At 41.7% G+C, this 23,668-nt stretch overlaps 1 long non-coding RNA gene across 1 annotated transcript in view; it reads left to right on the forward strand.

The window, feature by feature from the left end:
• The window catches only part of LOC311231282, a 43,230-nt gene extending 20,022 nt beyond the window's left edge, over nt 1-23,208 (forward strand). The window contains exons 2-3 of the long non-coding RNA XR_014619858.1: nt 1,743-1,853; nt 23,008-23,208. This is a non-coding gene — a long non-coding RNA (uncharacterized lncRNA). The remainder of the gene's footprint in view (nt 1-1,742; nt 1,854-23,007) is intronic.
• The last annotated feature ends 460 nt before the right edge of the window (nt 23,209-23,668 follow it).

Consider the following 23,668-nt stretch of genomic DNA (forward strand, 5'->3'; position numbering starts at 1 on the left):
CTCCTTTTAGCCAAGTAGCGTTCTTTGTAGTCTAGGCTAGATATTTTTAGACCCAAGTAGTTACTCGCTACTGCCCGGAGAAACTGGACTGCTAAATAAAGATTAAAGATCTAGCGTCGTTGATGCTATTCAATATTAGCTAAATAGCTAACAAACGAAATAAAATGTATAGCATAGCTGCCTACAACACACAATAACGTTAATACAATTGCATGCATCATTGTTTACAATGAACGGGTGGGGCTAGTCAAAGGACTGGACACGGGGACAAGTTAAACATGAATTAATTTATTATAACGGGTAGTTTCGAGTCGTGCCTAAGTACGCACCACAGGGCTATTCTATGCGGCTTTGACGCTTCCTCATCGTTGATTGCCTGTAGTAACTGCATCTAACGTTAGTAGCTAACGTTAAAACTAACCTAAAGTTAGTTGTTCACCAACAATCTCAACATTTGTTTTATCATTAACTCAAAAACACAGAACCGGACGAGACAAGTTGTCCGCTCAATACGTTGTGCTAGGTCAGCTAGGATAATAACAACAATACTTCCGGTGGGTGGGTTTCAAAATAAAAGTCTAAAACACCGGAAAAGACGTTTATTTTATACAGCGTTTTCCTCCACGAGTACTCGAGTACATCATGTGATCAATCGATCTGGATAATTTTTGCCCATCCCTAGTTTATCCTGTGCTGAAGTCTCCATTCCAATAGAGATAGTATATATTTGTGTTTATTTGGAACACTGCCTTTTTATTTATTATGTTTCCACAGTTTTTTCCTCATACTTTATTAACATTTTGTACATGGTACCGCAAGGTACATTAATAATGCATGTACATGTTAAAAGGATGACACAAAAAGCCAGACAGAGGGCTTGTTTCCAGTTTCAGTTTGTTTTATAATAAACAATCAAACTGAGCATTTTTTTATTTAGGATATTTAAAATGTCTTCCAATGTTAAATAAAGGTTTATTGCACTTTGAAACGGTTTCCTTGCATTATTATGCTATTATTAGTAAAAAAAAATTTAATTAATTGAACATTTTTGGGAAATACATTTATCTCTCAAAACCGCAATAATATCGCTTATCGCAATAATTTCTGGGACAATTAATCGCCCAGCAATTTTTTTTATCGTGACAGGCCTAAATGTTAGTGATAGAAGGGAACTCATTTTGTGCAAAAATGGAAAGCGTTCCAAATGTTCATGAGGTAGAATTGTTACAATAGCCGATAATCCATTTTCCCAAAGATAAATCCCTATATGGGTTGACCTCGCAGGCGGTCCAAAGTGACGTCCGACTACACCTCCCTATTTAGGAGCAAATTGTTTGCATGATTAAAAACGATGGTTCGAACATCCGTTCGAAAAACCCTGGCGAATGTTCAAATCCCAAAAACAGGCTTGGGGACAGCTCTAACTGGAGCTGAGCTGAATGTGTTAAAATAGACATAAACATGTGAAGGATTTGACTTTGCGAGCTAACTGTAATACAATGTTATTTTTTACAATAATTTACATAACATCTTAAGAAATTACTAATGTGTATGGAAACTGACAAAAAAGGTAACACTTAAAATGTATTATTGCAGCGGCAAAAGGCGCAGTGGAATTTTTTGGGTGCACCTAAATTATGAGCTGGTGCACCTAAATGAAAAAGTTAGGCGCACTGGTGCAACCAATGTAAAAAGTTAGTCTGGAGCCCTGATTATTCAACAAATGCTTTGTGTGTTTACAGTGTGAAGTCTCTGTGACGGAACTCTACTGGACCAAGGCTTTCTACTCAAAACATCTGGATCAAAACCTTCTTCTTGTGGAAACAGACAGCAGACTGGACACTACAACATCTGTAAGTACAATTATGTTTACTTTGCTTTCCTCTTATTGCTCCTCCTTGCAGCAGCGGCACTCGAAAGGAGCCTTGAAGTTGTACAATCCCACCTTAATTCTAAAAAAATGCCAAATGTTTTACATTTATAGTACTTTACCATCTCCATGGTCAACTGCAGCGACGTAATTTTCTTCACAATAAAAGATTACATTTAGTCATTTAGCTGACACTTTTATCCAAAGCGACTTACAAGTTCTTACAAGTCATCAGGAAGGGCACAACTCTATCAGCTGAGTAACAATGTTCATCAAAGTGTTGCGTGTTACAGTGTAGGTTCGTTTATTAGGACAAGTGCATGACAGTATGGTTAGTTAGGGTTAGTTATTTTTCTTTTATTTCTTTTATTTTTATTTCAAATTTCTTTTATTATTTCAGATAATTGTTGAAGAAGTGCATCTTTAGTCGATGGGTTTCGGCTGTCCTAACTGGGGTGGGTAGTTCATTCCACCATTGTGGGGCAAGGACTGATCTCTTTGATGACCCTCCCGGAGCTCGGATAGGAGTAAGTTTGAGGCAGCCAGAAGATGCAGAGCGTAGGGGTCTTGAGGGTGTGTAGTTAGAGACCATTGACCGGAGGTAGGCGGGAGCGGCTCCCTTTGCCGCACGATGCTAGGTCGAGGGCCTTGAAGCGGATACGTGCAGCAATGGGGAGCCAGTGCAGGTCCCTAAGAAGTGGGGTGACATGGGCCGACTTCGGTAGGTTTGAGATCAGGCGGGCCGCTGCATTCTGAATGAGTTGAAGAGGCTTGGTGGCAGTGGTCGGGAGGCCGGCGAGCAGTGCGTTGCAGTAGTCGAGGCGGGAGATGACTGTTGATTGGACGAGGAGTTGGGTGGCTTCTTTTGTCAGGAAGGGCCGGATCCTTCTGACGTTGCTCAGGAGGAATCTGCAGGTTCTGGTTGTCGCTGCGATGTGAGCAGAGAAGTTCAACTGGTCGTCGAGGACAACACCAAGGTTCTTGGCGGTTGGGGACGCGGTCACAGCTGCATTCTCGACTGTGATGGAAAGGTCGGTCAGGGGGGAGGATTTGGCTGGCAGGTGGAGCAATTCTGTTTAGCTTAGGTTCAGTTTAATGTTGTTGGTCGTCATCCAGGCGCAGATGTCGGACAGACAGGCCGAGATCCGCTCAGAGATGTGGATATCTGAGGGAGGGAAGGAGAGGAAGAGTTGAGTATCATCGGCATAACAATGATACGAGGTACCCGACGCTACCTCTGATAGCTGTATGTAGCTGTAAAGACATTCATTGTCCATAGACCACAGCAACACTTCCGTTATTCTGAAATCATGGGAGAGAGCGTGGGGGGAGAAAATGAATGAATGTGGATGAGAGCCTTGACGTAAGTGGTTGTAGCTATGGCTGTGGGGGTGCTGGAGACATGATCCAATAGACTTTTATACGCCCGAGTCTCCTGGGCCCAGGAGTTCAAAACTTTTAATCACTATCTGAATGGATCAGATTTGTATTTTGGGTAGTTGAAAACCAAAAAACAGGATGAGGATCACTTTGATATCGGATCAGATCAGAAAATCAAATCCAAGCTTTAATCTGGATCAAATCTTCAAAACGGGTAGTTCAAACCGACAACACAGGAGTGGGATCAGTTTGATCCCAAAAAAGATGGATCTTGATCCCACCAGAGGGGTGGATTTCCAGTATATTACCAGAGCAAAATGTACTATACAATCTATAAAAAAACATGTTTCAATATAAATAAGATGGCAAAGTTTGTTAACCTCTTAACTGGCCCCCCCAAAAGTTTTTACTTGAACTTGAGGACTGCATACTACTTTTGCAAACCAAAATACCATACTTTTTCCTTTAGAACATGCATGAGCCTGGTCTCTTTTTAAAGATGACATTCTGAAGTTTCTGATACAATAAAGACAATTCACTTTTAGTGCTAATGAAATGGAGTAACATAGGTCTGAACTTGAGTTGTAGAAAAACGTGTTACTCACGTTTTTCTGTAGTAGTTAGTAGTCTACTATTTCCAAAAAAATTGGTATGGCTAAAAAAACCTGAATTCTTGTGTAGTACATGTCCAAATTTCATAAAAATCTGTTCAGAAATGAGTGTTATTTAGCTGACGCTTTTATCCAAAGCAACTTACAAGTTTTGTACAACAAGTCAGCAGGAAGGGTACAACTCTATCAGCTGAGTAACAATGTTCATCAAAGTGTTGAGTGCTACAGTGTAGGTTAGTATATTAGGACAAGTGCATGACAGTAAGGTTAGTTGAGGTTAGATTTATATATAAAAAGAAAAAAATCATTTCAGACATTGATTAAAGTATGTATTTAGTCGACGGCGAAATATTGGACGGGTTTCGGCTGTCCTAACTGGTGGGAAGTAGGGCTGGGCGATATGGCCAAAATGTTATCACGATAAAATCACTCTATCCATAATTATCTCGATATACATGAAATTAGGGCTGTACCGAATGCTTCGAAGCTTCGATCATAATGTTCACATTCGAATTCTAAAGCAACATTCGAATTTTTAATTTGTAATAATTTTTTTTTTAATTCTTTTTATTCTCTTTTTTTAATGTGTATTCAATCTGTTTAAACCAATGGGGGTTTTCTTTACAGTTGCAGTTAAAGATTAGGCTACACTAATATTATAATATTATACTATAAGTCGTCACCATCACTTTCATACCAACCGTGCCCTTTTTGGATTATTTATGTTGATGAAACTGATGAGTTATATCAGATTAATCACTTTATTCAAATAGAGGATTTAGTTTAAAAAAAATTTATGAAGTAAATTTTTTTATAGACATTCGAAGCTTCGCTCGAATACTTCAATAGAAACTTTGAATGTTAAAAAATGACATTCGGTACAGCCCTACATGAAATCATTATGTCTAGGGATGCCCCGATCGATCGGCCATCGATCGGTATCGGCAGATATTCAGTATAAATATGAGATCGGTGAATTCCGATAATGCTTTATTTTCGCCGATCGTGAAAACCGATCGATGACTCGCACGGAAAACATTATCCAATTCTTAGCGGAGTTCTCACTCGCTCTCCTCTCACAGCTGCTGTTGCTGCACGCCTTGCCCCTCCTCCTGCCCCTCACAGACCCGTCATGTCAACATACCCTTACGGCAAGAGTCGAGTGCATGAGCAGCTCAGAGCTCCTCTTTCAACATAACAAGCATTAAACAAAATGGCCCAGTCGACTATTCACTTTAGTTTAATACATGAGGCGTTGTCTAATGTTATCTAGCTACTGATAGCTTCTGATATCATCAGTTTGGCATTCGTTTTCGCAGGTGCTGGCTAGCGTTGGCTAACTAGCTATCGCTCCGTGAGCTAACGTTAGCTACCTAGCTAACGTTACTGTTTAAACAAAATGACCCAGTCAACTATTCACTTTAGTTTAATACATGAGGCGTTGTCTAACGTTATCTAGCCGGCTAGAAGTAGCTACAGATAGCTCCTGACATCATTAGTTTTTGCAGCTGTTGGCTAATTAGCTATCATGCTCCATAGCTGTAACTGAACACTGAGAACATCTTATAAGTTTCAGTTCATAGGAAAATACTTTGACTATAATGGTCAGAAGTAAATTAACTTTGATACTGTTATGCTTAACACCCAGTACTATTCACTTTACTTAATTTCTAAGATTAGATTAGATAATTTAGACTGGACTTTGAGAATGCCTGTGTTAGACCTACAGTATAATACTGCCAGCTGCTATAAGAAAACCAAAAACGATCGGTATCGGCAGTGTATCGGCCGATATGACTCATAGACTATCAGTGATCGGTATCGGTGGCAAAAAACGTGATCGGGGCATCCCTAATTATTTCTGTCAAGTTTAAAGGCTATTTTTGCTGCTGAATGAAAGCTGAAGAAACCAGAAGGTTAATTGTGGTTCGGAATATTCTTTATTGTCAGAACATGACAAACTAGGCCTACTTGCCAAACCACAAATCTGAGGTAGAACTTGAACACGAACTGTATAACAATAACACTATAACTGGCATTAACAATGAAAATAAATTAATAAAATCTCAAGTCTGATTAGCACACATAGCCTACTGTGTACAGACGGTTTCAAACTGTATTTTAAATTAGAAAGCAAACAAAATAAATGGACAAGAGAAAAAGAAATCTCAATTTGGTCAGTATTGTCATTTGGACAAGCAAAGCCATTACTTTAAGTTGTGGGCAAGAAAGACAAGTCTGTCCACTCTGGTTTTAATGATGCCCTGTTGCAGGCCACAATACAAATTAATTTTATTTAAATATATATATATATTTCTTTTTATTGACCACCTTTCATATTTATATCGAGGGAAAATATATCGCGATAATTATCGTTATCGTTTTATCGCCCGGACCTAGACTGGGAAGTTCGTTCCACCTTTGTGGGGCAAGGTCCGAGAATAGGCGGCTTCTCTTTGATGACTCTCCCAGAGCTCGGATAGGAGTAGGTCTGAGGCGGCCAAAAGATGCAGAGCGTAGGGGTCTTGAGGGTGTGTAGTTAGAGACCATTGACCGGAGGTAGGCGGGAGCGGTTCCCTTCGCCGCATGATATGCCAGGTCGAGGGCCTTGAAGCGGATTCGTGCGGCAATGGGGAGCCAGTGCAGGTCCCTGAGAAGTGGGGTGACGTGGGCTGACTTCGGTAGGTTTGAGATCAGGCGGGCCGCTGCATTCTGAATGAGTTGAAGAGGCTTTGTGCCAGTGGTCGGGTTGGCCAGCAATGCCTGTGTAATGAAAGGCTGTAGGCCTAATAGCCTTATAGCTGATCCACATCAGTTCAGCGATATAAGTTGAGTCTGGCTAGTGTGATTGTTATTATAAGACAAGAGTTACATGTTGTTCTAATCTTACTGAAGCCTTATTTGAATGTTAAGAATGATACTGTCTGATCATAATGTGTTTTATTTTCACATTTGTTATATAAGTGAATATGGGTCATATTTAATATTTTTGTTAAGATTGTTTATGGAATTTAATTTAGTTTTTGCCAAACGGAATATATATAATAGTGTAATTTGTAACAGTATTTTCAGATGCCTATGAAGTGCACACCAAACCTAATGATTGTGCATCTGATGTGTGTCACATATATGCCTTTTACACCGGCCAGGTTCCGTGCTGGAATTCAGACCGGGATTAATTGGTTCAGAACGTGACAAATCGGTGCTCAGCTCGCACCGGAAAATAGTTGGTTTTTCCTTGCGAACCGTGACATCATCAGTGGGCGTGTCATATTCTAGGCTGTGAAGAAGAGTAGTAGCGAGTCAACGCTCGAGCGCACACCCAAAAGAATACACGCACACACACGCTGTATACGTTTGAAATTAATCGTTCCAGCAAAGTAGGCTTCTATTCAGATCACATTTGACTTTCATACTGACAATTTTTTAAATGTATTATTACATCCCTTAAGCTCGCTATGAAGAATTCCAAAACTTTACACCAATAACTGAAGGACACATCTGTTTAAGTTTATTAATTGCTCAGGTGGTATTTGAGACTCGAGGAGCTCCTACAGTACGTCATTTGCGCTTTGCACAAAAGTGCAAATCACCTTGGTCTTGTCGAGGTTTCCATCGGGAAGCTTTTTGAAAATGAAATAGCCCTGAAGCAAACTGTGCTTAACTTTACTGCTCACAGCGTCCGCCATTGTCATGCAGCTCAGCTGATGTTTATATGGTAATTATTTTCACGCATGCCCCGCTCGCACGTGTTCACGCCCCTCCCCCTCCCCCCACACACACACAGAGTAGTTCGACCAGGTTGGTATACATCCGCTAATGTCCCAGACGAGACCCAACGTTGAGAAAAAGGTTAACGGCGTCAATTATATTATCGCGCGACACTAGTCTCACGATAACGCAGCACGTTAGCGCCGTTAACGGCCCAGCTCTAGTTATTATATATGTTCGCTGTTATACTAAATATGTTCTTCAACCCTCGAACTGTAAGTATATATATATATTTAAAAAAAAACAGAAAATAACAACCAAAAAAAAGTAAAATTGTTTTCCTTTTTTTGAAGAACTCAAGACTCCGACTTGTAGGCACGGCCGCTGGTCTCGGTCACATCCATCCCTGAGGAGATCTAGAAGTGTCAAGTTGCTCCTATTGAGTAATTTGTAGATTCTGCTTATAGCTTGTTTCTGGACCAGTTTACAGTTCAAGACTGAGTCTAATGGAGAGGCGGGAGGGCATAATGGGTAGCAATCTGAGTTTGAGGTTACAAAGCTCAGAAGTTGCAGATATTTATAGAAGTGTGACCTAGGAATTTCGTATTTCGGTACCAACTGTTCAAAGGAGGCAAACTCATCGTCTATATAGAGGTCAGACAGCGTAATCACTCCCCTTCCAACCCAGCTATCAAAGGCTCTATCCATCATTGAGGGGGCAAATATGTGGTTTCTTACGATTGGTGCAGCCAGCGATAGTTCCTTAACACTTTGATTACCACTGGTGAACATGGTAAAACGTGGTTAAATGCCAGCACCCACTTCAATGATAGCGTTGTGAACGCATAATCTCCATCTTAAATTATGTGTCTAATCTGCCCGTCGCTTATCAATGACTTGTTTGCAGTCAACATTGTCAAACGGATTGTTTTTTAATCGCTTAATTTCCGTTTTATAGCATTTTGAAAAGCCCTCGTTTTTCAGGAAAATATAAAGATTCCGTGATAAACGGCATTTATGACGGCCTATTTATGAATCGTTTTCAAATAAACGCTAGATTATCGATAGTATATGTGTACTTATGCACGCTATAGAAGCGGGCTGAAATATCGATTCTCTCATTTCCTGATCAGCGAGCACACACACACACACACACACACACATATGGGACACGTTAATATATCTGTGAAAAAAGCTCTGATTATCCCAAGACTGGTAAAATAGATTCCTTACCTCAGATCAGATGTTATCCAAAAAGATTATTCCAATTCCTGATCGCCATTCCAAATATCGATCGCGTTTATTGATTCAGCGTTGGGTGCTGGAAATACATAATCCATGCTGTTCTGGGGCCGTCGATCAACTTGGGTCTCTTCAGTTGGCTTGACGGAAAAGTAAAATGAGGAAACTGGCCCCCCCTCCCTTCATCAGTCTAAACTAATTGGGTGCAGTTACACAGGGAGAGACGATAGGGGGCGGTATCTTCCCAATTGAGCTCAGAGAGACTCTGCAGCACTAACCTGAGGCTCGATTGATGAAATATGAATTCAAATCGCAGATAAAAAAATACGACAAACAAACGCTATATAGCGTTGGTGGCATTCAAAGGTCGGCATGAACTAACGACAAAACGCGTCGGTGGCACTCAAAGTGTTGAGGGAGAAGGATCTTCTAAATTGGTTCCACACTTTAATTGAGTGACAACCGGATTAGAGGTAAAGCTAGACATAGGCTGTGTGAAAGGAAGTTTAGCGCACAATAAGGCTGCTAGGGAGGTGGATTCAACAGACGCCCCTTCCAGAATTGTCCACCAGGGGGCTGTGGCCTCGCTCTTTAGCCAATATAGTAATGACCTTATGTTTGCTGCCCAATAATAGTAAATAAAGTTGGGAAGCGCCATCCCACCCATTGCACGAGGTCTCTGCAGTGTACTTCTTTTCATCCTGCACAGTTTTTTGTTCCAGATAAAGGATGATATCTGGTTGTTTATCTTGGAAAATAATGTTTTAGTTAGGAAGACTGGGAGGCTTTGAAATATTATATAAAGATGTAGGCAGTACGTTCATCTTTATTGTATTGATTCTTCCACCCAGGGAGAGAGGCAGGGGGTCCCAACGTTCAATATCTTTTGTCAGATTAGATAATAAAGGCTGATAGTTAGCTATATAGGTTTTTATGTTCATGTGTGATCCATATCCTGAGATACTTTTAGGGCTAATTTTAAACGTAAATGAGCTTAGAGATATCCGACCAGCCTCAGTTCCAACAGGCATCAGTTTGCTCTTTTGAATGTTAATTTTATAGCCAGACATTTTGCCGAAATCTGCAAGTAGGGTCATTAACTGAGGGAGACTTGTTTGGGGTTGTGATATGGATGGAAAAATTATCTCTTTTTTGCATCTTGACCGGAAGAAACTCAATGTCAAATGACTATAGTATTGTATCCATGGCTATAATATAGAATATAGATTTAGCTCTACAAACAAGGTGACTAACTCCCATCGTTTACAGCATGGCAATACTACCACGGGATAAGGCTAATCCCTGGCTGTCAATGAGGTAAGATCAAATATTCAATGCCCCCCCAACCACCCCCCCAAAAATGTATTTTTTCTTTTTTATAATATTAAAAATATATTGTCTTCTGTTTCAGTTTAAATTCAGTTAAAATGTTCAGTTTCAGTTAAATTCAGTTATTCTTTTTAATAGAATGGATTGTTAAAATCAAAGGGTATTGCACATAAATAGGCACTTCAGAATCTGAAGTTCAGATAATTCTTCAGAACGTTGATCGGCTCAGCTGACCGACAATAAATCAAAATGACACCATTCACCATCGTAGCCTATAATAACTGCATTGGCCCAGGGCCCGAAATTAGAGCCTAACACCCGCCAATGGCGGGCATATTTTAGGTTTGGCGAGTGACACTGAGCGGTCTGTCCGCCACGTGGCGGGTAACGAAATGAAAATAGTCATGTAAAATTATTAAAACTGTGGTGTGTTTTGGTCTTACGACGGTCGCCTTTTAGCAAAGCCTGCGATTTGGGATACGTTATACAGCGAGTTTGATTCAAGGTTTTTTCTTGCGTGCCAGTCATGCTTACCAATCAGAAATGCTGTGCTCTCATTGCTCAGCAATCAGAAGTAGCCCAAGGTAGCTAGTATACGCCCATCAACAACAGCTTGTGAAACGTGACAAACATCCATGTGTGAAGACTTATATCATAGCTCAGCACTGGTAAAGGGAACAACAGAGTCCTCTTCTCCACAGCCACCTACTCCACCCCCCTCAAACCCTCCCTCCAGAAATCTCCACTGAGCAGAGCACTGCATTTCAGCAATTCTTTTATTCCAAAATCAATACCATTCACCTACAGCTGGCCTCACCATCTCTGATCATCTGGCTATCACCATGGACATTCTCATCCCTACTCCCCCAATCAAGCAGATGCGTTCCATAACATTCCGTAATCTCAAATCCATCCACCCCTCCTCTCTCTCCTCCCTACTGACTGACACCATCCCTGATGCCTCCCTCTTACAGCATGGCTCCCCTACAGACCTGGTCAACATCTACAACAACACTCTCTCCTCCTGTCTCAATCAGCTCGCCCCAATCAAAACCAAGTCTGTCTCCTTCACTCACTCCGCCCCCTGCTACACCGATCACCTACACCACCTTAAATCCAAGGGCCGCCAGCTCGAACGGCTATCCAATAAAACCGGTCTCACTGTCCATAAAGAGGCCTACAGACAACATAAACAGCTCTACAAAGACGCCCTCAACTCTGCACGCTCCTCCCACTACTCCGCTATCATACAGTCTGGCAGCAACAACCCCAGGACTCTGTTTTCCACCATCAACACACTTCTTAAACCCTCTGACACAATCTCCTGTTCCTTCACTGTCAGTAAATGTGTCTCCTATCTGTCACATCTCCAAACAAAAATTGACAAAATCCACACCCAACTAACAATTGCCTCCGCCAACACTATCTCCCCTCCGGATTCAACCCCCCCTCCACCGCCCAACCCACCTTTTACATCCTTCACTGAAATCACCGCATCGGACCTATCCTCCATTCTCTCTACAATGAAAACTTCTACCTTCATCCTGGACCCTATCCCCTCCATCCTAGTCAAGGCTCGTCTCCCTGCCCTTTCTCCCCTAATCACCTCCATCGTAAACTCCTCTCTGACCACTGGCCTATTTCCCCCCGCCCTCAAAATTGCTTCTGTCACCCCCTTACTAAAAAAACCCGGTCTCAACCCTGAAACCCTTGATAATTTCCGCCCCATTTCCCGGTCTCAACCCTGAAACCCTTGATAATTTCCGCCCCATTTCCAACCTACCCTTCCTCTCAAAAATAATTGAGCGAGCCATTGCCTCCCAATTAAAATCCTACCTCGACAACAATAACCTTTATGATACATTTCAATCCGGATTCCGCACCAAACACAGCACCGAAACTGCTCTTCTAAAGGTCACCAACGACATACTCCTCTCTGCCGACTCTGGTTCCCTCTCCATCCTCATTCTCCTAGACCTCAGCGCTGCTTTTGACACCATCAGTCACCCCATCCTCATCACTCGTCTCCAGTCCTCCGTTGGCATCTCCGGAATCCCCCTCACCTTGCTCCAATCATACCTCTCACACAGGCACCAATTCATCTCTATCAACAACTGCAAATCCCCCACTGCCCCCATCACTCATGGTGTCCCCCAAGGCTCAGTACTTGGTCCCCTGCTCTTCATCCTCTACATCCTTCCACTTGGTCTGATTCTCCGCCAACATGGCCTGCGTTTTCACTGTTATGCAGACGACACTCAGCTCTACCTCTCCACCAAGACTATCACTCCAGCCACTCTCTCCACCCTCAGCACCTGCCTCACAGACATCAAAACATGGATGCAAAATAACTTTCTCAAATTAAACTGCAATAAATCAGAAATCATCATTATCGGTCCAAAATCCCTCACCAGCCACACCCAGGATTTCACCCTAAATATTGATGGTACCATTGTCACCCCCTCCACTCACGTCCGTAACCTTGGCATCATCCTGGACTCCACCCTTTCTTTCCTCGCCCCTCCCTATCACTCTCCGCTGCTGAAACACTGGTTCATGCATTCATATTATCAAGACTAGATTACTGCAACAGCATCCTCTACGGCTCACCAAACACTATTCTCAATAAACTCCAATATGTCAAACTCTGCTGCCCGCATGCTCACCTCCACCCGTCGCTCTGATCACATCACCCCTGTCCTCCACGACCTCCACTGGCTTCCATCAAATACAGGATACATTTTAAAATACTACTCATCACATTTAAAGCTCTCAACAACCTTGCCCCTCCCTACCTGTCCGACCTCCTCCACCGTCACACGCCCACCCGTCGCCTTAGGTCTGCAGATGCCAACCTCCTAACACCTCCCACGACCAAGCTCCGGACCTGGGGCGACAGGGCCTTTGCTGCTGCTGCCCCCTCCCTCTGGAATGCCCTCCCCAGCCATATCCGTGATGCAAACACCCTGACATCTTTTAAATCAGCCCTCAAATCTTGCTTTTGACCTCTAATTCTGTCGGTTTTATTTTATTTTGTCATGTATTATTTTTGTTCTGTTTTGTTCTGTTTTTTGTTTTGCCATAGCTTGTCTCTCCTGCCCATGTAAAGCGTCTTTGAGCACCTGGAAAAGTGCTATATAAAATAGATGTATTATTATTATTATTATTATTATTATTATTATTATTATTATTATTATTATTATTATTATTATTATTATTTTTTTTTTTTTTTTTTTTTTTTATTATTTTTTAAACAAACACATAAACAAACATGACAACACACGATAAGATATACAAGCATTAGTTGTCAGAGCACATCCAATGAAATCACATTTTAGTTAATTGTCTTATATAAGATATACCCCTAATACCTGTTATCTAAAAACCTACACACATATGCTCCAGCTCGAACCCCCCCCTCCCGGACCCCACCTTGGGTAGTACCTCCATTATCCCTCGCACCTAACGAGACACTACCATTATAAGCTAGCTTTTATTCTCTCCACCACTTCTAACCACATTGACATTTTGGATTCATTGAGACCCAGAATTCTTGCTGTCGATATTTCTTGATAAATCACATCGAGATATGTAAGAAACCAAACTTTCCGGCACATTTTTTCCGGTTGAAACCAGCGTGATGCGATCAGCTTTTTAGCTACTGTGATACCCGATAAAACCAATCTCTTTAGCTGTGGATTTACTGCAAAATCAAACATCATTCAATAGTAATACCGAGTGGTGTACAGGCAATGTTCCCTCTAATTATTTTTTGGTCTGAGCAAACACTCAAACCTCCTGAGCAGACATCAGCAACTACTGAGCAACATATGTCACCTGCCGATTAACCGGTTAGTTGATAAGCGGCGGTTTGTAAAAAATCTGAGAATCTTAATTTCCCTTAATGTCGAACATAAAAATATATACATTTTGCTGATACACAGAGAAATAATACAAAAAGGCATATTATATTCCTTAATCAAATATTTATTTGACTATTGATTGACGATACAGAGCATAGTTCTTACTTTGGCTGGGTTGGCGGCTGCGGTGTGAGTCGTGTCACTAACTTTTGTCTTTTTAGGAGGCTGACTAGTCATTATTTTATTAAGTGAATTATAATGCGACTTCAAGGGTGACCATATTGTGCTTTTTTTTAAAGAGGACACTCTGCCTTCAGCCTCAAGATACTTAATCAAAGTTTACTCAAAGATGCCTTATCATTATAATATATTTAAAGTATACCTCCTCTGTATGGATATAAAATTATTGTTTATATTATGTTATATAACAAAATAATATCTCTCTATAACCAAAGTTACTCAACATGCTGTATTATGCCTAAAGTAATCTATCTGACAAATCTCAAGAAAATAACTAAATCAACCTATGACAAAATAATATATATTTTCAAGTCTTACTGGACAAAATAAATAACAAGAAAAACAATGATGTAATGTTCTAAACAATACCTCTTCTGTATTTAATCCAGCTTTAAAAAATATATCTTTATCTTTTCAATGTAATGTAAATTATAAAACAGTAACCTCACAAAGATACTAATTTAAAAGTGCACTATGCAGTTTGAGATTTGTTGCAATTAGTGTACTAAACTAATTTATTACACACATAATCCTTAGAATGATTGTATCATAAGCATCTTATCAAACCAAAACATCATTTTGAGGCATCAAAATAGTTTTCAATTATTTTCTTTCTCTTTCTGTATAGCTGCATTCTTCAATCAATTCGGTCAACTTTGCCATCAAACTCTCGCCTCGCACTGCTCGCATTACTGTTTGTAATGTTTTGCTGTGTTCATGTGAGCTTTGAGATCGCCAGCACCTTTATTAGACACATAAACATATGGTCAAGCTTTGCACGCGTTGCACTCCGCTTCCAATTAGTCTCGACCGGGATGATAAATTGGAAATTTTCTCTGCAGTTCATCTGTAATGTACATGTTCGCGTTTGCATTGTGAGGAGCCAGAAATGCTGGTCGGATCTGTCCACTTCCTCATCTGTTGTGTGTGTCTGTGTGAGCGTGCAGTAGCGCTGCCCACAAAGCACTGAAAGCGGGGCTTCTCTTGGTAACGTCACACGCAACAGGTTACCGTTAGGGATGTCCCGATCAAATTTTTTTGCTCCCGATCCGATCCCGATCATGTGATTTTGAGTATCTACCAATACCGATCTTTCCCGATCCGATCAAAAATATATATATTATATATTTTTTTTATTTCTTTTTGTATCCCAATTTCTCACATTACATTCACCCTGAATGTTGATGTTATCCAGGTGAAAAGTTAACTTCATTCAAGCAAGGCATTGCAATCCTTGACATAAATCAAAGGAAATGCATTTGTGTCTGAGAGTGTGGCTGGTCTGCCGTTCTGCAGCTGGATACTATTGGTTTGTTTTGGCAAAATTCTTCTGCTCTGTGTGACAATAAATAAATGAATGATGATATGCAATTTAAAACCAAAACTAAGGCCTCAGTATGAGTTTAAGACGTGAACATGGTCATGTTTGTTGAATAAAAAAAAAAGTCGGAGTAGAATTCTTTGAATGTATTGTTTATTTTTACAGGGTCTGTTTCAAGTACTTGTTGTGCTCTAATGGTAGTTATATCTGCAAATTTTGCATTAATTCTTAATTGCATGGCTAATAGGTGACTAGGTTTAGAACCTTGGGAGTACTGCTGTTTTGTGCTGCGTATTTGTATTTCCAATTGTTGTCTGTATATGGCATTGATCTCTATTTTTAGTACGTTAACTTGATTCTCTAGTCGAGTTGAGTTGTTGTATTTTAGAGAATTAAATAACGTTGAGTAAAGCGTTTCCAGCTCAGCCAGTTTTGTGCATTGATTCTTGCGCATTTTGGAGGAAAAGCTATCGGTGAAATCTTTGATCATTCCCTTTACCGACATCCATATTATTCTGGGGTCTTGCACCGAGTTTGCATTCTCCCGTTGGAATACTATAAGAGCTTCTTTGAGTTGTGTAATGAATTCCTTGTTATTAAGCAGCATCGAGTTAAATCGCCATCTTGGGGCTCGGGAGGATAGTATACCAAATGTTCCTTTAAGGAGTAAATAACAGTGATCTGATAGTGCGTTGGGTATCATTTCCACTTCATAATTATCAAATAGTCTCTGTGATGCAAAGACATAATCTATTCTGGATAATGTGTTATGTCTCGCAGATCGACAAGAGTACTTTCGGGTCGTGGGATTAAGTAATCGCCATAAGTCATTTACACCTGTAATCTTCGACCAATCCTTTAATGCCTTAGATGAATTCTTTTGTTCGCTGGAAAAGGCGAGGTAAGATTTGTCCATCCTTGGGTTCCAGATGGCATTAAAATCCGCACCTATTATAAATGAGTAATCGGGAATGTCTAACATTGCATTGGTTAGTGTAGTGAAGAAATCCTCTTCGTACAAATTTGGGGCGTATACCGCTACCAACGCTATTTTCCTGTTATGTACAATCTTAGCTATAGTTATCCGACATTCTACATCAGACCATACTCCCTTTAATACAATATTCAACTTACGCTTAACGACTATGGCTACACCCCGAGTTCTCGTACCAATAGAAGAGTGACTAATATTATGATATGTGTTGTCCGCTAATTTATCTGTCTTTCTCTAGAATGTGCGTTTCGCTTAGCAGAGCAATGTCCACATGTTCTTTTTTCATCAGTGTGAGCACGCTTTTGCGTTTGAGTTGGTTATTTATTCCCCCGGTGTTCCAGATCATTATATTCAAACTAGCCATAATCTATACATGTTGTAGTGTAGTTTTTGGTAATGCTTCTGGAGTGCGAGGCAATAATAGATATACATCCAACTAGTGAGGTCCCGTTGAGAGCCGAGCTTAAAAACATACATATATACAAATAAAAATCCCCTTCCCTCCCCTCCCACCGAGAGTCGTACAGGATTGTGTTCCATGAACACAACCTTTGCGTATGACTCCCTCCCTTACACCACCGGATATCCCAGAATGATCCAATTATCCTTAACATTCCTATGTATACCATAGTCTAACACTCTAAATTCTACCATAAGTAGAATGTCGACTGGCTTGGCCACTTTCCCGTTAAATAAAAATTAAAATAAGATAAAACTAAAAATAAAGACCAAAAATAAGCTTCAATTATCATGCATGTATTGTTGTTATTCCAGAATGTTCCCTATATCAAAGAATGCTTTAGATGTTCTAGATTATTCCAATATGTCGTTTTTACAGTGTTCGAATATTCCAGTATGTTCTGGAGTGTTCCAATTTTGAATCCAATATGTCCGCAATAATAGAAGCCCGACGGGGAAAACATTCAATAACTCTGAGCTCGTAGGTCTCTCTGTCCCAAATCATCGGTTCATTAAAGTTTATACTATATGGTGTCCATGCATAACAGAGATTAAAAGGCAATTTATACACTATCCTGCGTGTTGTGCAGACATGTATTTGGCTGCATCTTCAGGCGAGTTGAGGAAAACCTTTGCTCCTTGTTTATCGACGATGCGAAGTATTGCAGGGTATATTAATAGGGGTCTGTATTTCTCCAGATAGAGTTGAGACATCACCGTCTTGAACTTGGCTCGCAGGTCCACTACCTCACGACAATAATCTTCAAAGCAGTGTATTGATATATCCTTGTATTTCAGATTGCCTTTCATCCTGCGAGTTTCATGAATAATCATTTCTTTTATTCTGACTTGGCGCAGGATAACCAATATCACTCTGGGCTTAACGTTATTGTCATTGGATCGGGTCCCCAATCTGTAGCACTGTTCCACCTCTGGTACTTTAGGAAGGATCTTACGAATATTCAGCTTGCGTTTTTGATATTCCATCTCGAAAATTTTGGCTTTCTGTTCTTCATTGATTCGCTTAAGCTCCATCGTTATATCGTTGAGCTCCGTATTGAGTTCTTTGTAGTTTCCCTTCATCTCAGCAGTTAGGTTAACGTTGATATCATCTACGTCTTTGTAGATTCGAACGAATCTTTTTTGGTGGACTTCCATACCTGTTTCCAGTGCCTCGGTGCGCTTAATATGTTCATCGGCGTCCGCTCTTAGCGCTTCTATTTTGCCTTCGATAGATTCTTTGATAGCATCTACTTTTTGGGTTATTGTATTCTCCATTTTCTCCATTCTCCGGATGATATATTCGGTGTCCGCGGAGGTATTTGAAGGGGTTGAACTTGAAGCGGCCACTGTCACGTCTATATTCTCTTCTATTTGCCGCACGAATCCTGCTTCCTTAGGCGGGTCCTCTGCGACTGGTTTTGGTCTCGTTGTGTCTTTCTTTGGTGACATCTCGATTCTTTTGGTCAATATAGTTAGTTGATAATCTCAGTTGATATATGCGTCAAGTTTTAAACGCATTAATGGTTTATAAATATGTTTTTAAAACGAAAAAAATAAATAACGGGTGAGCAGCTGTGTCACATGCGACTTACTCCATTCTAACGCTAAACCGGAAGCTATTATTATTATTATTATTATTATTATTATTATTATTATGCACCTCCCCATGTGATCCACCCTGGATGATCACCACCGGCCATCATTTTATCAGCTCCCTCTCCAACTTCACCCCAGCATCAGAATACACCATCTCAGAGCTCATCCGTAAAGCCAAAACCACCACCTGTCAGCTCGATCCTCTTCCCACCACCCTCGTCAAAGCCTGCCTGCCATCACTCTCACCCATCACGGACATAATAAATTCATCCCTCGCCTCTGGAATCGTACCCCCCACTCTCAAACTGGCTGCAATCACCCCCATCCTCAAAAAACCTGGTGCTGACCCAGCCGACTTAAATCATTATAGTCCCATCTCCAACCTTCCCTTCATCTCAAAAACCCTTGAGAGGGTGGTTGCCGCACAGCTGCAATCCCACCTCGACACAAACCATCTCCACGAACCCTTTCGATCCGGTTTCCGCCCACAATACCGTACCGAAACAGCCCTCGTCAAAATCACCAACGACCTCCGTACAGCTGACTCTGGACTTCTCACCATCCTCGACCTCAGTGCGGCATTCGACACCATCTCCCATCCAATACTCCTGGACCGCCTGGCTGGCATTGGGATCACGGGTGTCGCACTCCTGGTTTACATCATACCTCACCGACAGACAACAGTTTGTTCAACTCAAGACCCACAAGTCAGGGTGTTCAACTGTTTCACTGGGTGTCCCCCAGGGGTCAGTATTGGATCCCCTCCTATTCACCATCTATCTCCTTCCCCTGGGCACAATCCTCCGTCACCATGGGGTCCACTTCCACTGCTATGCAGACGACACACAGGTCTACATCTCCTCCACACCCACCACTGCCCTTCCCCCCACCTCCCTCACCACCTGCCTTGACGACATTAGGAGCTGGATGAGCAGAAACTTCCTGATTAATTAATTAGGCCCTGCTCATCGGCTCCAAATCCACCCTCACCAAATCACAAAACACCCCAGTTCCAAACATCACCATCGACGGCTTCCCTGTACCCTTCTCCCCCCAAGTCAAAAGCCTCTGTCATTTTGGACGGTTCCCTCTCCTTTACACCACACATCTAATACACCACCCGGTCTGTCTTCTTTCACCTCCGTAATATCTCCAGACTCCACCCATCCCTGTCCCAATCAAATACAGAAACCCTGGTCCATTCATTTGTCACATCCCGGATCGATTACTGTAACGCTCTCCTCACCGGCCTTCCCACCAAACTCATCACCAGACTCCAAATCATCAAACTCTTGCTGCTAGGATTATCACCCGCACAAACTCATCCCACCACATCACCCCCGTCCTCATTCAACTACACTGGCTCTCTGTGCACTACCGGATTGATTAAAAAAAAAAAAAAACTCCTACTCACCTCCAAAGCCCTCCACAATCTAGCCCCCACCTACATCACTGATCTCCTCCAAGATTACACCCCCTCCCGCACCCTCCGCTCATCCTCTACTGGACTCTTATCCATCCCCAGCTCACGCCTCAGTACCATGGGTGCCCGAGCGTTCAGCTGCTCGGCTCCCAGACTCTGGAACTCCCTGCCCCCACACATCCGACAGTCAGACTCACTCATCATTCAGATCACAATTGAAAACCCATCTGTTCAAACTCGCATATTCACTATAACCTCCATCACTGCCCAATACCCCCTGCTGTTTGTTTGTCTGTTATTTTTAACTTCACTGTTTTTTATACTTCTTGTTGTTTATCTTATTCTTTTCTTAACCGTGTCTTTTAACTGCCTTGCTTACTGGGCATACTCACTATAACTGCACCCTGTGTGCCACTGTTTTATATTTCATACGTTTACATTGTTTGTCTTGTTTTTAATTCCACTGACACTTTTCCCAAGATCATTGTTTTAATCTTGATTGTTCTGTTATGCGCTGTAAGGTGACCTTGGGTGTTTTGAAAGGCGCCTCCAAATAAAATGTATTATTATTATTGTAAAAAAAATTGTTGTAGGAACGGTTTGGGAGAGGGAAGTAGGGAGGGGTTTTAGATTATGTGTTGTGAAGTTTAGACTTCAGAGAGTACACATTTTACTCTGGCCTCTTATTTAAGTGTGTATTCTTCAACGTAATACCTTATCTACTTGAAATGTACTGAACATTTTTTATATATGTGACGCAAAAATGCGTATTTTTTTGGCCGGTAAGAAATATGCTTGGTGTTACAAAGGATCAGATTAAACCGAATATATATATTTATTGATTGATATATATTGCATAATATTTGTATATCGTTTGATATCCCTTGTATATTCCTTGTACATATACACGGAATATCCCTTTAGCCTAGTACAGACCATAATATTTCATTCTCCTATTGGACAGCGGTCCACAGGCGCCAAGGCCATGCCTCCAAAGCCACCGTCAAGACATGTCTGTACATGCCCGGCTTTGCCCAAGAATACGAGACAGAAATGAGATTGGCACTAGATTGTTCGCTGTGCATATAAATATGGCGCAGGTGAATACAGAAGCACTTAGTCTTAGAGAAACTTAGTGTTGTTACCCCATAAGTTGAAGCCTCACCCACTATACGACGTGCGGTGAAGTATGGCCTTTTTGGCCCCAAATAGAGCATTGAGACCGCGTGCGAATTAATAACTGAAGTGTCAGAGTTTGGCGCTATACCGTCGAGTGCGACATATTTCTATTAAGTCAGTAATAGTCTATTTGTGTATAGTGTATCGTGCGGCTAAAGTTCTACAGTGACCAGCATCACCAACGCTTCCTCGTATCAGCTAGAGTGCTTATCCAGGCTGGGCTGCTTTCATGGCGCTTTCACCCGAGGAGCCCTAGACGAGGACCGTGTGGACATGTACACTGGATTATCTACCCGACGACTGCATAGCCCTTTACGGCTGGATTATATTTGCTTTTGGTCCTGTAATTAATGGAGCGGAGAATCGCCGACACCCACACGTGTGTGGGATTTACCCTGTGAGGAGCCACGTCGAGTCTGCGCCTCAGAGAGCCTGAGGCAGGCTAGCTTTCTTCCCTGTGGAGCTACAGGCTACGGAGAACAGCTGTATTCGTCTGGATCAAGATCTTATTGCACCGTCTCCCGTACTCGGAGTCTCCTTATCATCGTTGACCCAGACTCTATTACCGACAGATCCTCTACCCTTGCTGGCTTACAACCGGGGGGACCCTTCCAGTATCTCCCGCTATATATTACTAGTGTACCATAGATATAATTCCCTAAGATTCAGGTTGTATAATTACCTCCTGCGTAACCAGAGAATGGACATTCATTATTGATTTGCCTACGCACATTCCTTTGCAATAAATACTTAATTACAACTTTGTGTGGAACCGATTCATTGTGGGAAGTGTTCATCATTATATATATCATGTACTGTATGGCCAGTAATTAAAGTACATAAGACGGTAGTGGTTTAATGATACCATACTTATCAATACAGTCAGGGAATTGTACCCCTCAGTTACACTTGGCGTGTCGATTTTTCCTATCTACCCGCCAAGTAAATTTCCGGCCCTGCATTGGCCTATCAACCGGTTTTACTAAACAAACAGAAACGGTAGCATGTGCATCTTTTAGATCAATTAGGCTATGAAAATTAGGCTGCCTCTAAATATAAAAAGGAATTAAATAAGAATGGTTTGCTTCAATAAAAAAAAAAGTATTTAAAAAAATCTTTTTATTTTATTCTTTTCTTACATGAAAATCCAACGTGGAGACTGGCATCGACTTTGAAAATTCGAATATTCGATCCCGATCCCTAGTGTGTGTATGTGTGTGCGCTGGGCTGCTCCGCAGAATAATGTGGTGTGTGTATGTGTGTGCGCTGTACAGCTGTCCCCGAAGCCTGTTTTTGGGATTCTAACTTAAAGGGGAACTATCTTATAAATGGCCTTTTCCAGTTATTTGCATTGTTTTCTAGCAATGTGGGGTTGTGACTAGGTGTGAAATTCTCATTCAGGCGCATTCCTCCAGTTCAGTTGAGACAAGATCCTCCCCCACTAAACCAAGCCATTCTGAATTTACTGTGCAAGTCTCGGAGCAATCTCTCCTCAGCTCTCTCCCCCTGCTTACACACACACTTGCGACAGCGATCTCTCTGTCACTCGAAGCGCATTGCGAGTATGGGCGGAGCCCAGCCAAAAACAGATTGGAATCTGGCAGGGCAGAAAGTGGTGCACCAAAGTACTTGATTAAAAATACAAAACAATGAATTTTATTGAAAATAACCTTACAGATGTGTTCGATAGACTCACAGGAATAGTGTAAAATTGAACAATAGGGGACCTTTAACACATATATCCCGAATATCTGACCTCTTCATTGTGTACTTCTCTCTTCTCCAGGTACAATCGCTGCATTGCTCCCCAACAACAAGCAGAAATATGAACGAGTCAAGGCCACACCAGCGCATTCATACAGATGAGAAGCCCTACCACTGTGACCAGTGTGGAATGCGATTCAGTAGCTCTGGAACCTTAAAGAGTCACCAGCGCCACTGCTGTGACCAGTGTGGAAAGAGCTTCAGCTACAAGGCAGCTTTTCTAATACACCAGCGCATTCATACAGGAGAGAAGCCCTACCACTGTGACCAGTGTGAGAAGAGCTTCAGATCCTCTGGAGACTTAAAGAGTCACCAGCGCATTCATACAGGAGAGAAGCCTTACCACTGTGACCAGTGTGAGAAGAGCTTCAGCACCTCTGGAAACTTAAAGAATCACCAGCGCAATCATACAGGAGAGAAGCCTTACCACTGTGACCAGTGTGAGAAGAGCTTCAGTCAGGCTGGAACCTTAAAGATTCACCAGCGTATTCATACAGGAGAGAAGCCTTACCACTGTGACCAATGTGAGAAGAGCTTCAGCACCTCTGGAGATTTAAAGATTCACCAGCGCATTCATACAGGAGAGAAGCCTTACCACTGTGACCAGTGTGGCTCACGTTTCAGTACCTCTGGAGAATTAAAGCAACACCAGCACATTCATACAGGAGAGAAGCCTTACCACT

The sequence above is a fragment of the Notolepis coatsorum genome (genome assembly GCF_963971535.1).
Source record: "Notolepis coatsorum genome assembly, chromosome: 7".
In the NCBI taxonomy this organism is placed as follows: Eukaryota; Metazoa; Chordata; class Actinopteri; order Aulopiformes; family Paralepididae; genus Notolepis; species Notolepis coatsorum.